Below are 23,054 nucleotides of genomic sequence, written 5' to 3'. Positions count from 1 at the left end.
ACACAACCAAGAGTTGTCTACAGCCCTCCCAGTCACTAGAATACCTGGGAGTCCAGTTCGATACCAAACAGAGCAAGGTCTACCTTATCTCCCCCCCCCCCCCCCCCCCCCCCAATCAAACCTTGGTCTGCCCCAAGGTATGGGACTACCTTCAAGTCTTCTGCCTCATGACATCAACTCTGGATGTTGTTCCGTGGGCGAGGGCACATATGCGGCTGCTACAACATTCCCTACTATCACAATGGAATTCAGTGTCCCAGAACTATTCAATTTGCCTTCAGCTACCGACAGGTTCGGGAGCAGCTTCAGTGGTGGCTACAGGAAGAACACCTAAGCAGTGGCGTAAACCTATCCGCTCCAAAATGGATCTTGCTGACTAAGGACGCAAGCCTGTGAGGATGGGGAGCCCACTGTCAGGAACTGATGGCCCATGGACAATGGAACCAGGAAGAGGCGGGATGGAACATAAACTGCCTGGAAGCACAAGCAGCCAGACTAGCCTGCCTACAATTCAGCCACAGACTCCGAGGTGAGTCAGTCAGTCATGTCGGACAACGCAATGACCGTTGCTTACATCGACAGGGAGGAACCAAGAGCCAACAGGTGTCTCCTAGAAATAGACCCCCTCATGGAGTGGGCAGAAATAAATCTACAAGAGAATTCAGCCTCCCACAGCGTGGGAAAAGACATCTCTGCGGACTATCTCAGCAGAGAAAGCCTAGACCTGGGGGAGCAGGTCGCTGGTGGACACAGCCTTCCAGCTGACTGTAAATCGATGGGGTCTCCCAGCATGGACCTACTAGCCGCAGATGAGAACCACAATCTCAGGGACTCGACGCTGTCATCCAGAACTGGCCAGAGGAAAGCCTACTGTACACCTTCCCACCCTGGCCACTACTGGGCAGAGTCATCCACAAGATAGAACACCACAGGGGACTAGTCCTACTAGTCGCCCTGGATTGGCCAAGAAGACCATGGTACACGGACATGTGAAGACTATTGGCGGGGAATCCTCTGTCTACCGTCATGCAGGTACCGATCTCCCACGAAGACCTGGCTCTATTCTCTCTTACGGTGTGGCTCTTGAGAGGACTAGCCTAAAGAAGCTCGGCTACTCAAAAGCCATGATTGACACCCTGCTTCGCGCATGCAAGTTCTCCACATCTGTCTTACATACGGACCTGGAGAGTATTTGAAGCTTGGTGTGAAGACCTTGGTCTCCTTCCGAGGAAAGTCTAGAATTCCTACAGGATGGCATGCAGAAGGGGTACTCCCTCAAGGTCCAAGTCTCAGCACTGTCCTGTTTCAGGTCCAAAGTGGACGGCATCAGACTCATCCTGATGTGTCCCGCTTCCTGAAAGGAGTTAAACTCTGACCACCTCTAAAGTGGCCAGTGCTTCTATGGAACCTTAACCTAGTACTAGACTTCCTAGCAGGGGAATCCTTCAGACCAACAAGTGTCCTGTCTCTATGTTCCTTGACCTTAACGACAGTGTTCTTGATAGCAATATGCTCAGCCCGGCGCATCTCCGACCTTCAAGCATTATCCTGCCGGGAACAGTTCCTTAAGTTCACCCCGGGCACCATACAGCTATGTACGGTACCATCCTTCTGAAAGTGGTTTCCCAGTTCTATATGAACCAGACTATATCCTTACCATCACTAGATGAGCACAGGGATTCGGAAGACTTGTGCCTCCTCCGCCACCTGAATGTCGGCAGAATCATAGGCAGATACCTGACTAGATCGGAATCCTTGCACAAAACTGACCACCTGTTTGTTCTTCACAGCAGGAAGAAGCAAGGGGGAAGTGCCATCGTGGGCCACCATAGCCTGCTGGATCAAAGAAGTAATTAATGCTTCCTACATAGAAGCAGGAAAACCATTACCTCTACAGGTCAAGGCACATTCTACAAGGGCCCAGGCAATCTCCTGGGCTGAAACCAAGCTGCTGTCGCTAGCTGAAATCTGTCAAGTGGTGACATGGTCCTCCCTACACACCACCTTCAAGTTTTACCGCCTGGATGTTCAGGCCAGGGAGGATACAGCCTTCGCAAGGGTAGCACTAAGTGGACCACAGGCAGCCTCCCACTCAGTAGGGGAGTAGCTTTTGTATATCCCATTGGTCCTGAGTCTATTTGGCTACACACTAGGAAATGGAGAAGTTACTTACCTGATAATTTTTGTTTTCCTTAGTGTAGACAGATGGACTCAGCATCCTGCCCACAGCAGCTCCAGAAATCGAAAACCTCTCTCAAATCTCTAGACCGAGCAAGTACGGGTAAGCCATGGCTTACCTCTAATTCAAGACACCTGCAGTTACCCAGGTGCTGGCATTTGTTTGAGTGGACTGGAGACCGCCAGTGCAAAGTTTGAACCAGTTCAAGTTTAATCAAGTGTAATAAAGTATTAAGTAACATATATCCACACTGGCTTTTTGAAGAGAATACTGAAGAGCTAAGTATGCTGCCGGGTATATGTAGGCTGACGTCCGCTTTGAAATCTGATTCCATCTGCTAGCAGGAGAGCACAATACTCATTGGTCCTGAATCCATCTGTCTACATTAAAAACAAAAATTATCAGGTAAGTAATTTCTCCATTCCCTGTACACAGCCGGATCAGTCCAGGCTCCTGCGTTTATGCAGCAGAGCGAGACAAAGTTTTACTGACACTGCCTTATAAGTCCCAGTGCCACCTGCAATTCCTTAGTATTTCTGTGTCTCCAGCAGATGGCAGAGACTGTGATACCCAAATTTTTTCTAGGACTGTTCGTTTGAGCCTTCCTCCGGGGGTTTTCTTTTTTTGGCCTGATAGGTCCTACCCTGTCTGAGGTGGACGGGTCAGATGTGTTCCCCCATCTGTGCACGTGGAGGGTGTACATCTGGTTGTCCAGATCCCTCCCCTCACAAGCCTGCTTTGGCAGCTGCAGGCTCACTGGAGGTTTTTTTTATTTCTTACCCTCTGGTTCTGTGACCTCCTATATTTTAGGTCCCAGTTCCTTTTGTTTGGGGGGGAAAAAAAAAAGCAGGACAGGTTTAGTTGAAGGCAGCAGCTCAGAGGGTGAGTTCCTCCTGTGCCGGTAAGGTTGGCCCAATTCGTGGGGGTCTGTTGGCTTTAGTTTTTTGATGTTTAGTCATCTGTTTGGTTTTTTTTTCCCCTTCCACGTGTAGGGCCTGTGGCTCGGTGAGATCATGGCTCAATAGGTCCATTCTCTGTGCGGTGTGAACGGAGGGTAGCAAGGGTTCGTTGGAGGTTCCTCTACCCGCAAAGCAGCATCGCAGCTTTGGGGATTGCCATGCTATTTTGTCCTTTGTGCTGCTGCTTCCGGATTCCATCTTGGATTTCGCGGCGGCTGTTCCCGTGCCCTCGGGGGCAGTGGGGGAGGGTCTTCCCAAGTTTGTCTCTGGCCCAGTCTGACTTGATTTTCGATTGGAAAGGACTGGGGGCGGAGGATGCTGCCATTTTGCCTGTTCCTCCTGCTACTGCCCCTGAAGGGTTGGGGGCAGGAAGAGTGTCCTCTCCAGAATTCATTCTCCTAATGCATGATGCTTTGTTGGCGGGTCAGCATCAGTTCACAGTCCATTTCAGTAACCCATGACATATAGAAAAAATCTGAGCATTGCTGGAAGGAGTGCGGAGCTGTTGGCACTTTCTTCCACATGTGGTGGAGCTGTGCCAAGGTGCAGCCCTTTTGGGAGTTGGTGAATACGGTTCTGCAGCACATATATAAGAGGCGTTTTGTGCTCACCCCTGAACAGGCGCTGCTTAGTGTCCCTGTGTCCAGTAATATCACTGAATGGAGACTCATACATCAGATCTTAATAGCAGCGAGGTGTGTATTGGCCGCAAATTGGAAAAATAGCACTATACCTGATTTATCCCTGTTGGTCCGGAAATTGGATGGGGTGATGGAAATGTATAAATTGACTGCCCAAAAACATAGAAACCAGCCTAAACATTTCGCTATATGGCAGCCGTATAAGACATGGAGGGCGGCCTCAGTCCAATAACATTTGTACGATTTGACAGCTGTTATTGCAGTGCTGGAACATGCTATATAAACAGGAATTATTATAACTATGCCAGAGTTCACTGTATAGGATAACCGCTGGTTGACGGTAGCCTACGGGCACATACAGCATTTAGTCTCATGTATTAGGATATGTAATGCCTTTGACGTCTGCACAATTGTAAGCTGTTTTATGTACCCAGACACTCATATTTCTTGGGGAAAGTTAAAAACCATTACTATTGTATAATCAGTTGGTGTTTTACTTTTTGTTTTGAATGGTCAATAAAATATTATTGAGAAAAAAGAAAAAATCTGAAAAGCCACTTCTAGCTCAGCCAAGAACAAGAATACATGGGGAAAAAGATTCTTCCATTGCAAAAATACTGGACCACTCATAACAGGTATATGAGTCTTCAGAAAAAAGCCTCAGACTCCATTTTGTAATGTTGATGGCCATATTGTATAAAAAAAAACAAACTAGCGGTGTCTGAGTAAAAAACTTAAGTTCAGAAACAAAAGTTGCCAAATTAAAAAAAAAAAAAAAAAAAAAAGGATTTATAGAAAATGTGAAGAAAACAAAATGAATAAAGCCCTATAATTACCAGTAAGGGACTGCTCTCAACCCTACTTATCCTTAGTTGGACTGTTTAAAGAAGTTCTCACCTGTGATCATCCTGCTGCTCCATATTTTGTGCAGAGGGTTTAGGATTATGCTCCACATCAGATCTGTAAGCCGCCTTCAGATCATCAAACAAAAGCGGTTTCCCAATATTCAGAATCTTCAGTCAAGCTGCATAGAGCATGGCGTATTGAAAGCCTTTGGTTTGAAGTTTGCATTTGGCATCCGCAAAGCTTTGCTGGTTTTTCTGTAGTGCTGGGGAGAAATCTTAAAAAAAAAAAAGTCTATGCATACCATGACGTAAGTCTCCTTTGCGACAAGCAGCCTCCATTACCAGACGCTCATTTCCAGAATGGTGTAAATGCAGTACTATCGCACGAGGCCGATTGTTTGGACCCAGAGCAGGAGCCAATGAACAGTGTGCCCAATCCAGCTTTAAACTGCTTCCCTTTGTGTACAGCTCTAGGAACTCTGGCAACCATCTTGCTAGAAATGCTGCCATATAATTTCCTTCTGTTTTTTGGGTAAGCCCAGGATTCAAAGATTATTTCTTTGATTATGATTTTTTTAGACCTCTGGAAGTGAATCCAGCAACTTATATTGGCATTCCAAACAATTTTCCCACTGTACACAGTCAATCTTCTAAATCGCTCTTATGGGTCTTGACACAGTCAATCCTCTCCTCCTACTCATTGAACTGATGAGACCAGCTGGGCCACTTTTTTCAACCACAGCTTAGTATTTATACTTTCCTGGTGTTAGTGTGGCCGCGGTGACCATGGTTCGCAGATATGGTACATCTCGCAGTAGAGGGACCCTTGGGTTACCCCACCTGCTAGGCTTGCTTTGGCAGTCTCCCATATTTTCAGATTGGGAGGATCACTTCTGTCTTGCGGCTTGGCTTTTGAGAGGTGGTGGTTGCGCTTGAAAGGCTATTTGGAACTGGTTATCTCCAGGCTCGGAGGTCCTCTGTGTCCATGCATATGTCAAGGTCTGGAGGGTTTTTGAGTCGTGGTGTCTACAACTGCGTTTGGATCCCCCTGGCTGTGGATATTCCTCATATCTTTAGCCTTTTTGCAGCAGGGGTTCTCTAAGGATCTGGCCTGTAGCTCACACCATGTTCAGGTGTCTGCCTTGGGTTCCCTTAGGGGCAAGCTGTAGGGGGGAGGCTTTTGGTCTCCCATCCTGATGTGGTTAGATTCCTGAAGGGGGTTAAGCATTTGCGCCCTCCAGTTCAGAAGTTATGCCTGGACTGGAACTTCAGTTGGGTTCTGCGAGGGCTCTGTAGCACTCCTTTTTGAACCTTTTAAGAAGAGTGACTTTGAAGATTGTTTCTGGTGGCCATATCTTTGTTGCAAACTATCCCCTCTTTCTTCCTGAAGGTGGTGTCGTCTTTTCATGTTAATCAGACGATGGATCTCCCGGCCTGTCCAGAGTGGTCTAAGGATTCCTCTCAAACCAGAGAGCTGCATCTTTTTGAATATGTGAAGGACACTGTTGCAGTATCTAAAGGTTACTAATAATTTTCAGCGATCAGATCACTTTTTTATGGTGTTCGGTGGTTCTAGAAAGGGGATAAGGTCTCTAAAGCCTCTTATTTTCTCGTTAGCTGAAGGAGGCCATTTGCTCCACTTACATTTGTAAGGGTTGCACAATTCCAGTGGGACAAAGTGCATTCTATGAGAGCACAGGCGGCCTCCTGGGCAGTGTCAAGTTGTCTCCTCAGGAGATTTGTAGGGCTGCGGTGTGGTCCTCGCTTCATACTTTCACCCGGCATTACCATTTGGACCTGCGGGCGCAGGACAGTGTCCTTGAGTGTGCTCTTCATGTGGGTTTTCCTCCATCTGCTGGTAGGGATGTAAAACCCACTCGTCTGGATTGATCTGTGTATTAGCAGAATGAAAATTAGCAGGTAAGAACCAATTTTCCTCTCCTTCACCACCTCATAGGTCACATTAGGTGGACTTGTATATTGTACCTGATTGTACCTTCATAATGAGCTCAGGTTTGGGAAAAGCGAATATCTTCTAGAGGTTCCATCGCCATGGCTGACCCACCTTGCTGAAATCCACAGCTGAACTTTCAGTTGCTGGTCCACTATAGTGGAACTCTTTACCAGAGCCATTATGGAAAGTGACCTCTACAAAAGCTTACAGTACTAAAAACTTACTTGTTTAAACAGGTGTTTGAATTGTATACCTAGGATGGTAACTTGGCGCACATTGGGTGGAAATGGGTTTCTTATGATTGGTTGAAATATGAATACAACACTGCCTCAGAATATTTTCCACACGTAGGCTTATTATGAATTCATAACCAATAGTTTGTTTTTATATTTAGTATGCATGTTTATGATGTACCTTGCCACAACGGCATGCAGGCTATACATTTTTATAAAATAAAGTAATTCAATCCAAAATTGGGACCTTTTGTCAGTTTTGTTGCGCTCATCTGGATTTTTTTTTTCCAGTTTTGCCATATTCTTGGGGTGGGGAGGAAAACATGGGAGGGCCCAAATGTAGATGGTGATGGTTGCCTTAAATTACATTTTTTGGCCCGTGTTATTAATATTAAGAAGCTTGCTATAGATGGAAAACTTATTCCTTCACATCCTACAGATCAGTCCATATAGACAGGGTGCATCCTCCAGCAGGCAGATGGAGGTAGAGACAAATATTCAAGAGCTGACTTCAGCTCCTCAGTATATCTCTGCCTCAGCAGATGTGCCCATGTGTTGGTTGGTGCTAGAATAGTTAACGGTTCAGTACCTTGTCTCAAAATATGCCGGTTCGTTCAATGTGTGAACTCTAATAGGCAATATAAGGAAACTATTTCCTACAGAATGCAGGCTTGTTGTAAGGATCAGAGGAAGTACACTGCCCTCATTCTGCTTACATGCTTGATACAGTTCTGAGAAGGAAAGATCGCAAATCTTCTACTGAAGGAGGTCTCCCCAACTTGGTAGGAAGAGATCTACCATTACTTCCTTTCAAGCATTGTAGAGGAGCATTTCAGGGACTTGATGGGAAAGGCCAACTGTCTTTGGTCAATCCTTAAAGTATCATGGTGCTCAATATAACACCCTATTGTCTTGAAAGTAATGGGATGCATTATTGAAGATTTTTGTGCAGGGCTTATGAATGCTAAAGTTTTTAAAGTCAGGAGCTCAGATCACTAGATAGACATAAGGGTCCTTTTTGAGATCTGGAAATTCAAAAATGAGTTCAGGAACTCAAGCAGATAGACAGCATCTAATATGGGAATACTGGAAGCAAGTCTAAGTTAACTGCTACCTGGATTAGGGACTGTTCTGGTACATCGCATATGAATGGACTGGCCTTTAGCAGGTGAAGGCAAATGAAATTTATACTTATCCATTAATTTCCTTTCTTTAGTCCAAACAGACCAGTCCAGGACCCACCCCAAGAGGAAAGTGGATGAATGCAAGATAATGCATATAGGGAAAAATAACTTGTTGGAGTTACACGATGTTAGGTTCCATATTAGGAGCTACCACCCAAGAAAAAGATCTAGGCGTCATGGTGGATAATATATTGAAACTGTCAGCTCAGTGTGCTGCGGCAGTCAAAAAAGCAAACAATGTTAGGAATTATTAGGAAGGGAATGGTTAATAAAACCGAAAATATGCCTCTCTATCGCTCCATGGTGAGACTGCACCTTGAATACTGTGTACAATTCTGGTCGCCGCATCTCAAAAAAGATAGTTGCGATGGAGAAGGTACAGAGAAGGGCAATCAAAATGATAAAGGGGATGGAACAGCTCCCCTATGAGAAAAGGCTAAAGAAGTTAGGACTGTTTGGCTTGGAGAAGACAGGGCGGGGGGGAGGGGGGATATAATTAGAGGTCTTTAAAATCATGAAAGGTCTAGAATGGGTAGATGTGAATCAGTTATTTACTCTTTCGGGTAATAGGACAAAGGGGCACTCTATGAAGTTAGTTTTAAATGTGCTACTTGCTAATTGGAGAATTCTTTTTCACTCAACACACAGTTAAGCTCTAGAGTTTGTCGCAAGGGGATGTGGTTAGTGCAGTTATTGTAGCTGGGTTTAAAAATGTTTTGGAGAAGTCCATTACCTGCTATTAATCAAGTTTACTTAGAAAATAACCACTGCTATTACTAGCATCAGTAGCATGAGATAGACTTAGTTTTGGGTACTTGCCAAGTTCTTATGGCCTGGTTTGGCCACTGTTGGAATCAGGATGCTGGGCTTGATGGACCCTTGGTCTGACCCAGTATGGCAATTTCATACGATCAGTCCAGACTCTGGGTTTTGCCTCCCTGCCAGGAAGTGAAGACAGAGAAAAATGTTTTGCTAATGCTGCCTTATAACTTAGTGTACTATCTGCAGTCTCAGTATTGTTCTCTGGGGGGCCAGTGAAGAGGTGACTGCTGCGGTGTGTAATTCCTAGCGCCACGTGGTGAAGATGGAGTGCCTGTCTTGAGTACAATGCATTTCTGCTGGTGAAGGCAGTTTGGGTGAGCTGAGTGCTAGATCAAAAGCTAGGCGAGCCCCGTAAGTGTCTGAGTCTAATGCTGAGGCCTTTCCCATCAGCGAGGTAATGGTGGCCATTTTGGATTCAATTGCAGGGAAGGCAGGGGGATTCCCTGCCTCCATTATCGCCTGCAGTACCTGGCTCTGAGGGAGAGGTATGTAGTCTCTGGCACTGAGGAAAACCATCTGGAGGAGGGTTCAGATTCACAAGCCTTTTCCATGGATTTTGTGCTGCTTATACACCGGGCATATCAGGTGATCAACCCTCGGCCCCAGGCTCAGCTCACCAATGGAGACCCAAGCTTTCAAAGAGAAAGTGGTTGAACATTAGAAGAATTCTAGTTCTCTCCCCTTGCCCAGGCAATCCCGGGAGGGGTGCTGACAAATCGGAGAACTCCGATGCTCCTGCAGAGGATTTCCTGGGTGCAGGCACCACACAAGATGTCAACATTGGATGAGGGGCCAAAAGAGAGAACCCTAAGGTGGCACACCTCTTTCACAAGGAGGAGCTGCAACCCTTGATTCAGCATGTCATTAAGGAACTTAGCATCAAGGTTCTGCAATGGGGGTCTGACCAGAAGAGGTAGACCCCGTCATGGACTGATTGAGAGTTCCAGCCCAAGCTTTCCCTTCATAAGTCAGTGAAGAAATTGGTGATTAGAGAGTGGGACACCCCTGAGACTGATTTGAAGATTGGCAGAGCAATGGCAAAGCTATATCCATTGCCGAAGGAGACAGAGCTTTTGACGCTTCCGAAGGTGGTCGCTTTGGTGTCCGTTGATAACCAAGAAGACCACCATTCTGATTGCAGGTTCTGCTGCATTAAAAGCTGTGCAGGATTGGAATTTGGAGGCCCATCTCAAGAATGTTTTTTGGAGGTCTCAGCCCTGGGCATAAGGGCTGCAGTTTGTAGTAGGTTAATGCCAAGAGCATGCTTGCGCTGGGTCCAACATTTTCGGGCAAGTCTATGAAAGCAGCTGCAATGAAACAGGCTGAGTGTTTGTTTGGAAGTGGCAGTTGCATATGTGGTGGATGTCTTACATGACCTGGTCAGAACCTCTTCAAGGATCGTGATGTCTGTCAGCCAGGCGACTGCTTTGGCTACAAAACTGGTCGGCTGATGTATAGTCCAAATCTAGGTAGGGGGCCCTGCCGTTCAAGGGCAAGCTCTTGTTTGGAGATGACATGGAACAGATAGTGAAGCATTTGGGGGGGGTGGGGGTCCAAAGGGCATAAACTGCAGGCTAAAGGACAAAAAGGTCTTCCCGTTTGTTACAATAAGAGGTTCCACCAGAATAGGGGCTCTTTGGGGCCTCTGAGGCAGAGCACAATCCTGGAGGTGGTCCTTTCAGAGTGGACATAAGCCATCCCAAGACAATCCTGGTCAAGGAACTGGGGGCAGCAATTCCTCACAATGAGGCAAGGCTGGTCCACTCTTCTGTTACGGCCATTGGGGTGCGTTTGGCTCTCTAACGAGGAGTGGAACAAAATTACAATGGACCAGTGCATCCTAAGTGTGATTAAAAAATGGCTACATGTTAGCATTTGCTCGATCGATATGAGAGTTTTACATAGTCTCCCCTTGTGCTCGCCAAGTCTAGTAGCAGTTCAAGGGACAGTGGATCGATTGCGGCATCTGGCGGCTATAGTACCGGTACCTTGAGGAACAGGGAGGTTTTCCATTTATCTCATGCTACCAAAAGAAAGGGCACGTTCCAGACTATTTTGGATTTAAAAATGGTAAACGCAATCCTCAAGGTTCCACATTTGCACATGGAAACTCTGTGGTCAGTCATAGCAGCAGTACACGAGTTTCTGGTGTCTCTCAATTTGACAGAAGCATATCTGCATATAGCAATCATACCAGAGTACCAGCAATTTCTGTGGTTCATGATCATGGGGGGGGGGGGGGGGGGGTGTTTCAGTTTCGTGCCCTCTTTCAGTGACGGCTCCGCGTATGTTCACCAAATTGGCGGTGGCAGTAGCACTCAGGCGCAAAGGTGTGTTGGTACATCTGTATCTGGGCTACTGGCTCATTTGAGCAAAGTCAAAGGACCTCTGTTGGCGGTTGGTGCAGCGACTACCTCTGCAGTCAAGGTCTCTGTTCTGGGTAATAAATCTAGCAAAGATCCATCTCATCCCCTCTCAAACCCTGGAGTATCTAGGGGCTTGTTTGACACCCAGGCAGGAAAGGTGTTCCTCACAGAAGAGAGGATGCTAAAGTTATAGGGTCAAATTCCTTGCTGCCTGGGATGTTCAATTTCCAGAGTCTGGTACTATTTATAGGTTCTGGGTTCTATGGCATCAGTATGGGAGTTGGTTCCACAGGCTTTTGTGCATATGTGACCCCTTCAGAGAGCTCTTCTCTTGTGGTAGAATCTGTTATTGGAGGAGTTTCATCTTCCCCCCTTTCTCTCCAGACTGACTCATGGGGTGGAGTTGGAGGTCCTGGATTGGGTGACAGTGAGCACCAATGCCAGCCTTTCCATATGGGGGGGGGGGGGGGTGGTGGTCTGTCAGGATCAATGGTCGAAGAAAGAAGCATCATGGTCTATCAATCGGTTAGAGACGAGAGCAGTTCATTTCACATTACTTGCCTTTCTGCCACAGTTATGCGACTGACCTGTACAGGTTCCATCAGACAATGCAATAGCAGTGGCTTATATCAATCGGCAGGGAGGGACTAAGAGTTGAGCAGTGGCTCAGGAAGCCCTGGAGTTGGTTCGCTGGGCAGCGCAACACTTGGCGTGGATGACTGTCTCACATAGTTTGGATGGACAATATTCAGGTGGATTTTCTCAGTCAGAGAAAGCTAGACCTCTGAGAGTAGGAGCTGTCAGAGGTGGCGATGTGCCTCATTCAGATCAGGGGCGTAATGGAGGCTTGTCTAATTGCTGGCCATATTTAACCAACCTCTGTTTTGTTTTTGTTGTTGTGGGTTTTTTTTACTGAGATAAGAGGCCGCAGAACAGGAATATGACTGACACCTACTGCAAATGATGTTATAATTAGAGTCCTCTACATGTCTCTGGAAACTATGGTTATCATTGCTTTGACGGGCTATGCAGATGTTTATACTCAAATGCTTATCCACTGAATCCATGAGAACTGTTAGTCAATGTCAGACAATCTAGGAGTTGCAGGGCATGGGAGCAAACACCAAATGGTACCAAGCTTTGAGAAACAGATGTGCTGAACTGTGTGATAAGAACAATGGGAGGGAGGGGGACTCATTCCTGCTTCAAGCAGTGTTAGAAAAAAATCCTATAAAAATGAGCAAAGCTGTAAGAATCTCAGCATCCTTGTTACTTGTCAGACTTCCAGAGCTGAGACTGCAGACGGATTTCTTGGGCCCATTGCAACTTTCATTAGGAATGTGATTTGCTATCTTTGTATATATCTTTTAATAATTTTCTAGTCGTGGTTATTTGCTTGCAAGCAACTGGCTAGTGCTTGCTGTTTGGGTTATCCTTTTTGCTTAGCAAGTGTTTAAACTGAGGTCAATACCTGGATCCTACTGTACTGACTTGGTGTATGTTTGTAGCCCCTCGGTATCTCCCTTTTTCCTGAGAATTATCCCCGAGGTAGGCCTGTGGGGGTACAGGCAGAGCCCTGAGGTATGTGTGTGTTTGTGTAGCCTGAACTCACAATAGTGGGAAATTCTCCACATGAACTGTAATGGTGTCCCAACAGGAACGTCAAAGTGCTCTAGTTCTACCTGGCCTCGAGGGATAATTCATGGCCACTATTGGGTAAGGTGCTATGGCGGATCGAGAAACATCTCGGCAATGTGATTCTGCTGGCTCCAGAGTGGCCACGTCAACCGTGGTTCACAAACCTGGTCAACATGGTGACAGACCACTAAGATTCGGCCATCTGTTGAACCTTCTCTGCTAGGATCCAATATTTTCAGATGAGGTGGCTTGACTTTTGAGATGGAAGGGGTATTCAGAACCTGTCATTGCCACCTTACTGCAGGCCAGACTAACAACCGCATCCTTGGCTTATGTGAGAATTTGGAAGGCTTCAATTCCTGGTGTACTGATCATAGAGTGCAGCCTGCTCAAGCTTTGGTGTCTCATATTTTGGCCTTTATGCAGGAAGGTTTGGTTAAGACTCTAGCTTTTATTTCTCTTTGAATGCTGGTCGCAGCTGGACTGTCTTTGGGGTAAGGTGCAGGTATTTTCCCTGTCTGTGCATCTGGATGTCATGCATTTTCTTCATGGAGAGAAACATTTTCATCCTCTGCTGAGAAAGATCTGTCCCTCTTGCAATCTTAATTTAGTTCTGAGGGGGATGTGTGAGGCTCTATTTGAATCACTGAAGAGAACAACCATGAAGGACTTGACTCTGAAGGTGGTTTTTCTGATGGCTATTTGTTCAGCCAGAAGAATTTCGGAACTTCGGGAGTTGTCATGTCTGGTTCCTTTTCTGCTGATTTCAGAGTCTGGGTTCTTATTGTGGACCATACCCTCCTTCCTTCCAAAGGTTATTTTGGTGTTCCATCTTAGTCAAACTGTGGAGCTTCCAGCTCTTCCAGATTTGGATTCATCTGCGCCTCACGCAAAAGAGCATCAGATGTTGTATCATATGCAAGGACTGGAGCTCCATAGTGAAGTCTTCGAACTCCAAAGCAGTTGGCTGCTGCTGAAGGATATTTTTGGTTGCAGACATTTTGGCCAGTGATTAGTTAGATAATGTGCTATTTGTCGGAATCGTTCGTGATGATTTCTTTTTGAAGCTTCAGTGGAGAATGTGAGTGTGGTATGGGGGCGGGCTATGAGCGAGAAGTTGCTGTTCAACATTTTATATGAAAACGACCTTGCATTGCCATATCTTGATCTGACATAATATATCTAGTTATTTGTTCATTAGGTAGCAGTTGGAGGTTCATGTGCAACTCAGTTTAAAAAAAAAAAAAATCCATGGCCTGAATTCACCTTGAGCATAGTGTACAGGTCTGGTTGCCACATCTCAATAAAGTATAGCTAAATCAGGAAAAATAAAATGGACAAGCTCCTGGATGAAAGGCTGAACAGCCTGGAGAAGCAACAACTGAAAGGGGATACGGGGCAAGTTTATAAAATCGCAAGTGTGATGGAACAGGTTCATAGGAGATGGTTATTTACCTTTCAAATAGTTTCAATGGCATATCCTCTAATACTAACTGGTGCTAGAGTTAAAACAGTGAAAGAATGACCCATGGAATTTGTTGCCAGAAAATGTAATCAAGGCTCATAGTGTAAAGGTTTAGACAAGTTTTGTGGAGGGTTGATCCATTAATAACACTTAGCTAGATCGCCCTGGCTGCCTCTACCTCTTCCTTCTGGGAGTGAGCAGTGTGGCAGGGATCTTCCAAGTGACCTAGACTGTCACTGGCGCAGACAGAATGCTGGCTCTGAACCATGGTGGCACTTCTTAATCTAGAACTGGAGGATTACTTTGTGGTCTATGTGCGATAATGACACCACCACCTGTTTCGGGAGAGAGGCTAGAAGGGGTTTCTGCTTGCAGGGCTGTATACATAGCAATGGCAACAGTTCTCTAATGAGGTGTCTTGCTTCCAGTGCAGGGAGGACCAAAGATGGACTAGCACAAAAAGCTGTATGACCAGCATGTGATTCTCCGTATCTTTAACTGGCACCTCACCTCTGAGAGGTTGAGGTATACGTTGTCCTAGGAATGGTCTTTCTGCTCATCAGCATAGGACTGGTCTGACCTAGGCATTGTCTGCCTATTTTGGCAAGTTAAGAGCTGACATTGCAAAATAGGGGATACTTTAGCAGACCTGTGACTGTTGCAAGAGAAAGATCAAGCAGCACCTTTTGGTCTCCACACTTTGAAGACCATCTCTGTACAGCGCAGGAGCTTGCTGAGGTCAGCTCAGGAGCGTTGAAATGTGCTCATCAGTGGAAAGCAGAAGAATTGTGATGCTGAATTAATTAGCTGTACAGAGGGGGCAATTGCATGGAACAAACTGGCCTCTAGGTGGTGCATTTACCTCACACAAACTTTGTGCTATGCTCTGCTTGTATTACTTAATCTGGAATAACTCAGGACGAGATTTGTAAACCTAAACTGCCTTTATCCTGTCAAAATATTGCTACATATTCAAGTGGCCTAACATGGCAACCATAATGCTTTGCATTAGTTAATCTGGACAGCCAGATTAAGACAAACTTCTTGATTTGAACTGAAGGCACAAGAAGCTAATGTGATTTGGTCGAAGTTCTGCGGTCTGTGGAAGAAGTGTGTTCAGCACACGTCTTAGGACTTCGGAGATCATGCCCATTGCACTGAATTCTAGCTGCCAGCATTAGGATTGAAAGGCAGTGGTTCTGAACATTTGTATCTAAAACATTCATTAGCCCTGTCAAAGGTAATTTCTATCCAAGTACTTCTTTTTTTTTTTTTTTTTTTTTTTTTTTAAGAATATTTATTTGGGGGGAAGGGGGGGGGCTAACATACTGAAAAAAAACTAGCTGGGAAAAGCAGGAAATGGGGAAGCCATTTCATCTTCATTTTAAAGTCTCTGGCATTTTGCAATGTTCCCATTCAGCTTGATTTGTCTGCCGACCTTATGAGTGCATTAGGCGGTCTGCGCTCTAGACACTAGGGCATGCCCTTCCCTAAGTGGTGTAGAGTACCAGCCTGGTGCGCTAAGCCGCCTCTTTCAGGCCAATACAGAACGGTGCGCTCAGGTCGAGTGCACCGTTAGCCCCCGTTTGGACACGCATTTTCCACACGCTATTATTATCCCTTATACAAGTCGCACATTTTACTCTCAGAAATTAACTTCTTCCAGCACCGGGTAAGTGTACAGAAAAGCAGAAAAAACTGCTTTTCTGTACACCCTCCGACTTAATATCATAGCGATATTAAGTCGGAGGCCCCAGAAATAAAAATAAATAAATCTTCAAAAAAAAAAAAAATCTGCCCGTGGGTTGGAAAACGGATGCTCAATTTTGCCAGCGTCCATTTTCCAAACCCGTGGCTGTCAGCGGGTTTGACAACAGACGCCAGTAAAATTAAGCGCCAGCTGTCAAACCCGCTGATAGCTGCCGCTTCCGCCAATAAGGAGGTGCTAGGAATGCGCTAGTGTCCCTAGCGCCTCCTTATTAGCGCAGACCCTAATTTAAATACTGTATCGCGCACCCAGGAGAGGGGCCTGGGCGCGGGATGCCTCGACCTCGGAGCGCCGGCTCTCCCGCGCAGTTTACTGTATCGGCCTGATTGTGAGCATTTTGTAAACTCCCACTGCATTATCATTCCATTAGTTTACTGCAAAGCTTGCGTGTTAAATTTCAGTGCTCGGTTTTAATGCTCAGCTAACTACATTGGCCCACAATCAGTGGGTTATGCCTCCTTGTCAGCAAGTAGAGACAGAGAACTACAAGTTTCTGTGCAGAAAATGTTATTTATGCACACACCAAATATTTGTGTGCCCAAAGCAAGTTTTCGGTGAACTCCAGCTGCTGTCCATAGGCTAACACTAGCAGTGGAAGCTTTCCTCCATCTCAGACCAGTGCTAGTGCACTGAGGGGGGTGGAGGGCTTTCATTTGCATATATACTAAGTGCAGCAAGGAAGTTTGTGCACAAGGAGTAAAGTTTGCACACAAAAATGTGCACACTACTGCAGGTAAAACGACACTTCGTTGAGTGCATCTTATTACATTGGACTCCTGGACTGGTATGGCAGGATTCAAGAAAAGGAAATTATCAGGTAAGATTACATTTTTCCATTTGAAGATGAGAGATTGGTAGTAAGATTCTGGGAGAGCTACCAGTCTGTGGCTCTTGGCTATAAAGTAAAAATGCTGGGCATTTTCTTTTCAGAGTAAGTGAGACGACAGATGAAAACCTGGCTGGGTTTTCTTTTTGTCATATTGGAGTAGGTAACATGGAAAGGATGTGTATGGTGTAGAAAGCACACATAGATTAGAAGCCAGAAAGTTTCTGTCCATATTGCACTGCTCTATGTAGTTAGAGGCAGAATAGATCAGTTCAGACTGGACACTTGTTTCTGGTAATAGCTGCCTGTTTCCTGCTGTGGGAAGATAATCCAGATAAGAAGAAGATGGAGCTGTGATTTTCCTGTGCTTATCCAGTAATTAGTCTGAAAGGACCTTGGGGAATTGTTTCAGGCATTGTGGATGTAGCAGAGAGATGTGTCATGCTCAGTGCAAGGGAAGGAAGGGTGAGACACATGGTGCGCTTAACGATTTGGGCTTCCAGCATTGGTTATTGAGAGATGAGAAGCCTTGATAGGTGGAAGAGCTGCTACTTTCATGCTGTTTTACTAAAGTACTAAAACATTTTGTACATGTAGGTAATACAGAAGTAAAATTGGGCAACAACTGCTTCCTTCTGTTATTCCAGGCACTATGTGATGGATGGAAGAAAACTGAACTATGTAGTAACATATGGCAGATAAAGACAAAGTGGTTCATCAATTCTGTCTACTTTGGATAGATGAACATGCATATATACAAAAAGAAAAGAAACTTTTATTGTTTGTTAAATCATTACTTTAAATGCTTAAAAAAAAAAAAAGGTATGAAAAACCAGTTCATAAACCCTTTACATATTCTACCTCATGTAGTAATATGGATTAGTTCCAATCATTACTGCAAGAGCATAAGAAGTTGCCATACTGGGTCAGACCGAGAGTCCATCAAGCCCACCATCCTGTTTCTAAAGTGCCCAATCCAGGCCATAAGAACCTGGTGGGTACCCAAACACTAAGTAGATCCCTTGCTACTAATGCTGGTAATAAGCAATGGCTATTCCCAAGTCAGTTTGACTGACTAATAATAATTTGTGGTCTTCTCCTCCAGGAATTTGTCCAACCCTTTTTTTTTTTTTTTAAACCCAGCTAAACTAATTGCCTTAACTACATACTTTGGCAACAAATTCCACAGCTTTATTGTGCATTGAGTGAAAAAAATAATTTTCTCCAATTTGTTTTAAATGTGCTACTTGCTAGCTTCATGGAGTGCCCCCAGTCCTTGTATTATCTGAAAGGCAAACAACCTATTTTGCATTTACCCGTTCTAGTCCTCTCATGATTTTGTAGACCTCCATTATATCCCCCCTCAGCCATCTCTTCTCAAGCTGAAGAGCCCTAACCTCTTTAGCTCTTCCTCACAGGGGAACAGTTCCATCCCCTTTATCATTTTGGTTGCCATTCTCCAGTGCACCTCCATCTGGTTCTTTCTGCTGCTCCTCTGAGTGTGTACACCTAGCTATTTCCCATAAAGCCATGTCTATCTATATGTTCTGTGCTTTTGTTCTTTAGAATAGTTTCCATGATTTTTCCTAGCAATGAAGTCAGGCTCGTCTGGATGTAGTTTCCCGGATCACCCCTGGAAACCTTTTTAAATATCGGGGTTACATTGTCCACCTTCAGTCTTCAGGTAAGTTGGACGATATTAATGATAGGTTACAAATTACTAGTAATAGATCTGAAATTTCATTTTTTATTTCTTTCAGAACCCTCGGGTGTATACCATCTGGTCTGGGAAATTTGCTGCTATTCATTTTGTCAGACTTCTAGGTTTGTTGATTTGGTTGTCATCTAAATCATCACCTTTTGAAAACCATCTCCGGAACCAGTATCTCCCCAACATCTTCAGTAAACACCGAAGCAAAGAAATAGTTTAATCTTTCCATGATGGCCTTGTCTTCCCTAAGAGCCCCTTTAACCCCTTGATAGTCTAACAGTCCAACTGACTCCCTGGCAGGCTTCCTACTTCAGATATATTTTACAAACCAAATCCCATGTACACACACAACTCCAATTGGCTCGACGAGCCCCTCCGCCTTACATACATTTATTTATTTATTTATTTGACATTTTTTTTATACCGATCTTCATGACAAGATTCATATCAAACCGGTTTACATGGAACTAAGGGATTAACAACATAACCATATAACAGGAAGGCCGAAGCACAGTTACATATAACAGGGAGATTGAACTTGGGGGCTAGAGTAGCCAGGAAGTAAAAGGATAGCAAAAACTAGAGGTAGAGTACATACATGCCCTAATCGACCTACCAGGACCTCTAACAAAGGGACCCTCCATGTGCCCTCATTAAAGAAAGCTCACCTTACATCAACGAGGGATCGGGCACTCTCCATTGCTGGCCCCATGCATTGGAACTCACCTTAGGCTAGAACCATGCATTATAAAATTCAGATCCCAACTAAAGACTTGGCTCTTTAAACAAGCCTTCCACCAAAACCCTTAACAGCCCCTCCTCAGTCACTCCCCCTATACGTTATAATGTCATAATGTTTGAATTGCCTTGCACCTGTTCTCAAAGTTTCTCAAGTTCGCCAGTTATTTTTTACCTACACTTTCCTCTCTTTCCTATTGGTTCAATTGTATCCCCTCCCCTCGCCCTTGTTTTTTGTAATTTTTCACTCTTTAGTTCAATGTAAACCAATATGATGTCTTCTCTAATATAAGTATAGAAGATTCTTTAAATAAATAAAAAGTTTTTATTATGAGTGTTTGCCTCTGTGGCGAACTTCATTTCAAATTCTCTTAGCCTGGCTTATCAGTGTCTTATATTTAACTTGACAATGCTTGTGCTTTTTCCTTGGATTCTTCTTCCAATTTTTGAAGGAAGGTTTTTTGGCTAGGGTAGCCTCTTTCACTTTGCTCTAAGCTGGCAGTTGTTTGGCCTTCCTTCCACCTTTCTTAATGCATGGACTACATCTGAACAGTGCTTCTAAGATGGTATTTTTAAACAATGTCCACGCCTGTTGTACACTCTACTTTTGTAGTTGCAACTCTCAGGTTTTTTTCTAATTATCTTCCTCATTTTATCAAAGTTTCCCTATTGAAAGTTTAGGGCTAGAGTTGTGGATTTACTTATTTCCCTCTACTAGTCATTAATTCAAATTTGATCATGTTAGAGCCACTTGGCAATAGTGATCATATCACCATTACCTCTCTCACCAAATCCTACGTTCCACTAAGAATTAGATCTAAAATAGCTCCCTCTCTCGTCAGTTCCTGAACCAATTACTCCCTAAAGCTGTCATTTATTCCATTCAGGAACTTTGTCTCTAGCATGTCCCGATGTTACATTTACCTAGTCAGTATTGGGGTAATTGAAATCTCCCATTATTACTGCATTATCAAATTGGTTAGTTTCCCTTATTGGCATTTCATCATCTGTCTGATCATTTTCACCAGGAGGGGACAGTAGTATACTCCTATCACTATACTCTTACCCAATACACATGGGATTTCTACCCATAGAGATTCTACTGTGCATTTACTCTTGTGCAGGATCTTTATCCTGTTGGACTCTTTTCCATCCCGGACATAAAACACCACCCTGCCCCCAAGTTGATCCACCTTAACATTGCGGTATAATTTGTTCCCTGATATAGCGCTGACCCATTGATAATCCTTCTTCCACCATGTCTCTGAGATGCCAATTATATCTACCTTTTCATTCAGTGCTATACACTCTAACTCTCCAATCTTACTTCTTAGACTTCTGGCATTGGCACACAGACATTTCAAAGAATGGTTTTTTTGTTTGTATTAACAGCATGCTTTTCAGGTGACTGGGATAATTTGGAATCTTTTTGCTCGGGTGATTCTTTACCTATAGGCACATGGACTATTTTTGCTTTTATTGGAGCCTTTCTGTTGGGATGCCCTAGCTCTTCTGTTTCATTAGTATCCTTTGAAGATACCTCCTTCTGAACCATGCGCTGCTGAGCGACTGTCTGTCTGCTTTCCCCCATGTTTTAGTTTAAAAGCTGCTCTATCGTCTTTTTAAAGGTTAGCACCAGCAGTCTGGTTCCACCCTGGCTAAGATGGAGCCCATCCCTTCGGGAAAAGACTCTCCCACCCCTGTCCCCAAAAGGTTCCCCAGTTCCTAACAAACCAAATCCCTCTTCCCTGCACCATTGTCACATCCACGCATTGAGACTCTGGAGCTCTGCCTGCCTCTGGGTTCCTACACTTGGAACAGGGAGCATTTCAGGGAAACATGCATACTGTTTTTCATTATTTGTGCTTTGTCATGAAATTTTCTGTATATAAATACTTATGCTTTCCTATGAATCAATATTGTACGAGTGTTTTCTAATGTCTCTGTAGTATTGTACCTTCTCATGTGTGTGAACCATATTGAAGAAGAATTTTCAAAGAATGAATGTTCAATTGCCTTGCTTTACCATATATGTGAATCCTATCCAAGATATATTTACACATTTTAAGAGAGAAATGACTAGTTTAAAAGTACGATCTTTATGGTCTCCCCTACAACGGCCTCTTTTTTTTTTTGCCCTGGTCAGGCTTCTTCTCGTAAAAAGCAATCCACTTTTTGTACATTGCACCTCTGTTTCTCTCTGATCTAATTCCAACAGGGGACCTATAATATGAAAGGCACTCATCTCATAGAGTTATGGATAGTAGTTTTATTCCAAGGGAATCCAAAGGAAAGCCTTAAATGTTCATAGGGAACTTCATCACTACATGAGCCCCTCATACCATTCTGCAAATGAAACGCAGAAAAGGAGCAATGGTCCATCCAGTCTGCCCAGCAAGCTTCCCATGGGAGTATCTGCCATGTAGGTTACCCCATGTATCAGTCAGTGCTGCTTGACATGCTTTGCTTATGGACTTGGCCGTAAAGCAGTCCTGTGCTCTTTTTCCCTTATGTCTGTGTATCATTTTATCCCAGATCATGGAAGTCGAGGCCCTCTGTCTTCTGTATCCAATCCCTTTTTCCCCCTGCCATCTAAGTGGGGAACAGTGTTGCAGTTGCATTAAAATATGTAGAAAGAACCCACACAGAATGAAAGAACCAAATGCAGCAGATGTGATTTCGCCCAAATATGTAATGTAAATTGTTTAAACATATATATAAATACTTTGCTTGGTTGGACCTGCACCATAAGAAATGATGTCCTCTGTCTTAAAAACTGAAAGGTGCCAATATTGTATCCTTGGTCCAGTCTGATATTTTTTTTTTTTTAATATTTTAAAATTCAATTTAAGGTGCATGAACTTGTTAGCTTATTAATAATGAAAGCAAAGTAACAAACTTCTCTTAAGGTTCCAGTAGAGAGATAGGCTTGGTAAATGTCCTTTTGAAATATACAAGACACCGGTAACACTGTTAGGTGCAGTCTCTTGAATTATCTGCTGAACCCAAAATAAACCCAACACTGTGGCATTTTGAAATGAATTCTTCTTCAGGGGCTAAGGTCAGCACCCGCTGCATAGGCGGAAGACAAATGTTCAACAAAACATAGATGCAAGTTTGCTAAGAAATCCGGACGTAGTTTAAACGAACAGCACGCACTCCGGCAGCCTTTCTTTCAGCAGACTAAGACAAAGTATTTCTATACATGTTTAAACAATTTACATTGCATATTTGGGTGAAATCACGTCTCTTGCAGTTGCATTATGGTTAAGGGTAGTACTCTCCATGCCTTCTGCTAAGGCTAGTAACCGCCGTACCAACTCGTAACCCCCCCCCCGCATGCTTATCTCATTTTCATCCTCTATCCTTTAACGATCGTTGTTTATCCCACGCCCCTTTGAACAATGACTTATAGAGGCAATATTGCCCCCCCCCCCCCTCCATTTTTTTTCTGCTGGTTAGTCCTCTCTATAGCGCCCAAGCATCCTTCTTGCTTTTGCCTTGCCTACCTGTTTGGCCACTTTAAGATCATATCTGATGATCACCCCAAATCCCACTCTTGTTCACAGAAGAATTTCACACGCACACCCCCCAGCCACTCCCTTGGGTTTTGCAGCCCAAAATTAAACCTAGCTGCTGGACTCAAGACCATTCCTTAGGTTTTGTTGGCTCCCTCCTCATGCTTTCCATGTCTAAGGTGTCTACCCTATTGCTGATGTTTTTTG

The sequence above is a fragment of the Rhinatrema bivittatum genome, chromosome 16, assembly GCF_901001135.1.
Source record: "Rhinatrema bivittatum chromosome 16, aRhiBiv1.1, whole genome shotgun sequence".
Classification (NCBI taxonomy): Eukaryota; Metazoa; Chordata; class Amphibia; order Gymnophiona; family Rhinatrematidae; genus Rhinatrema; species Rhinatrema bivittatum.
Note: the sequence above shows the minus strand (reverse complement) of the source record.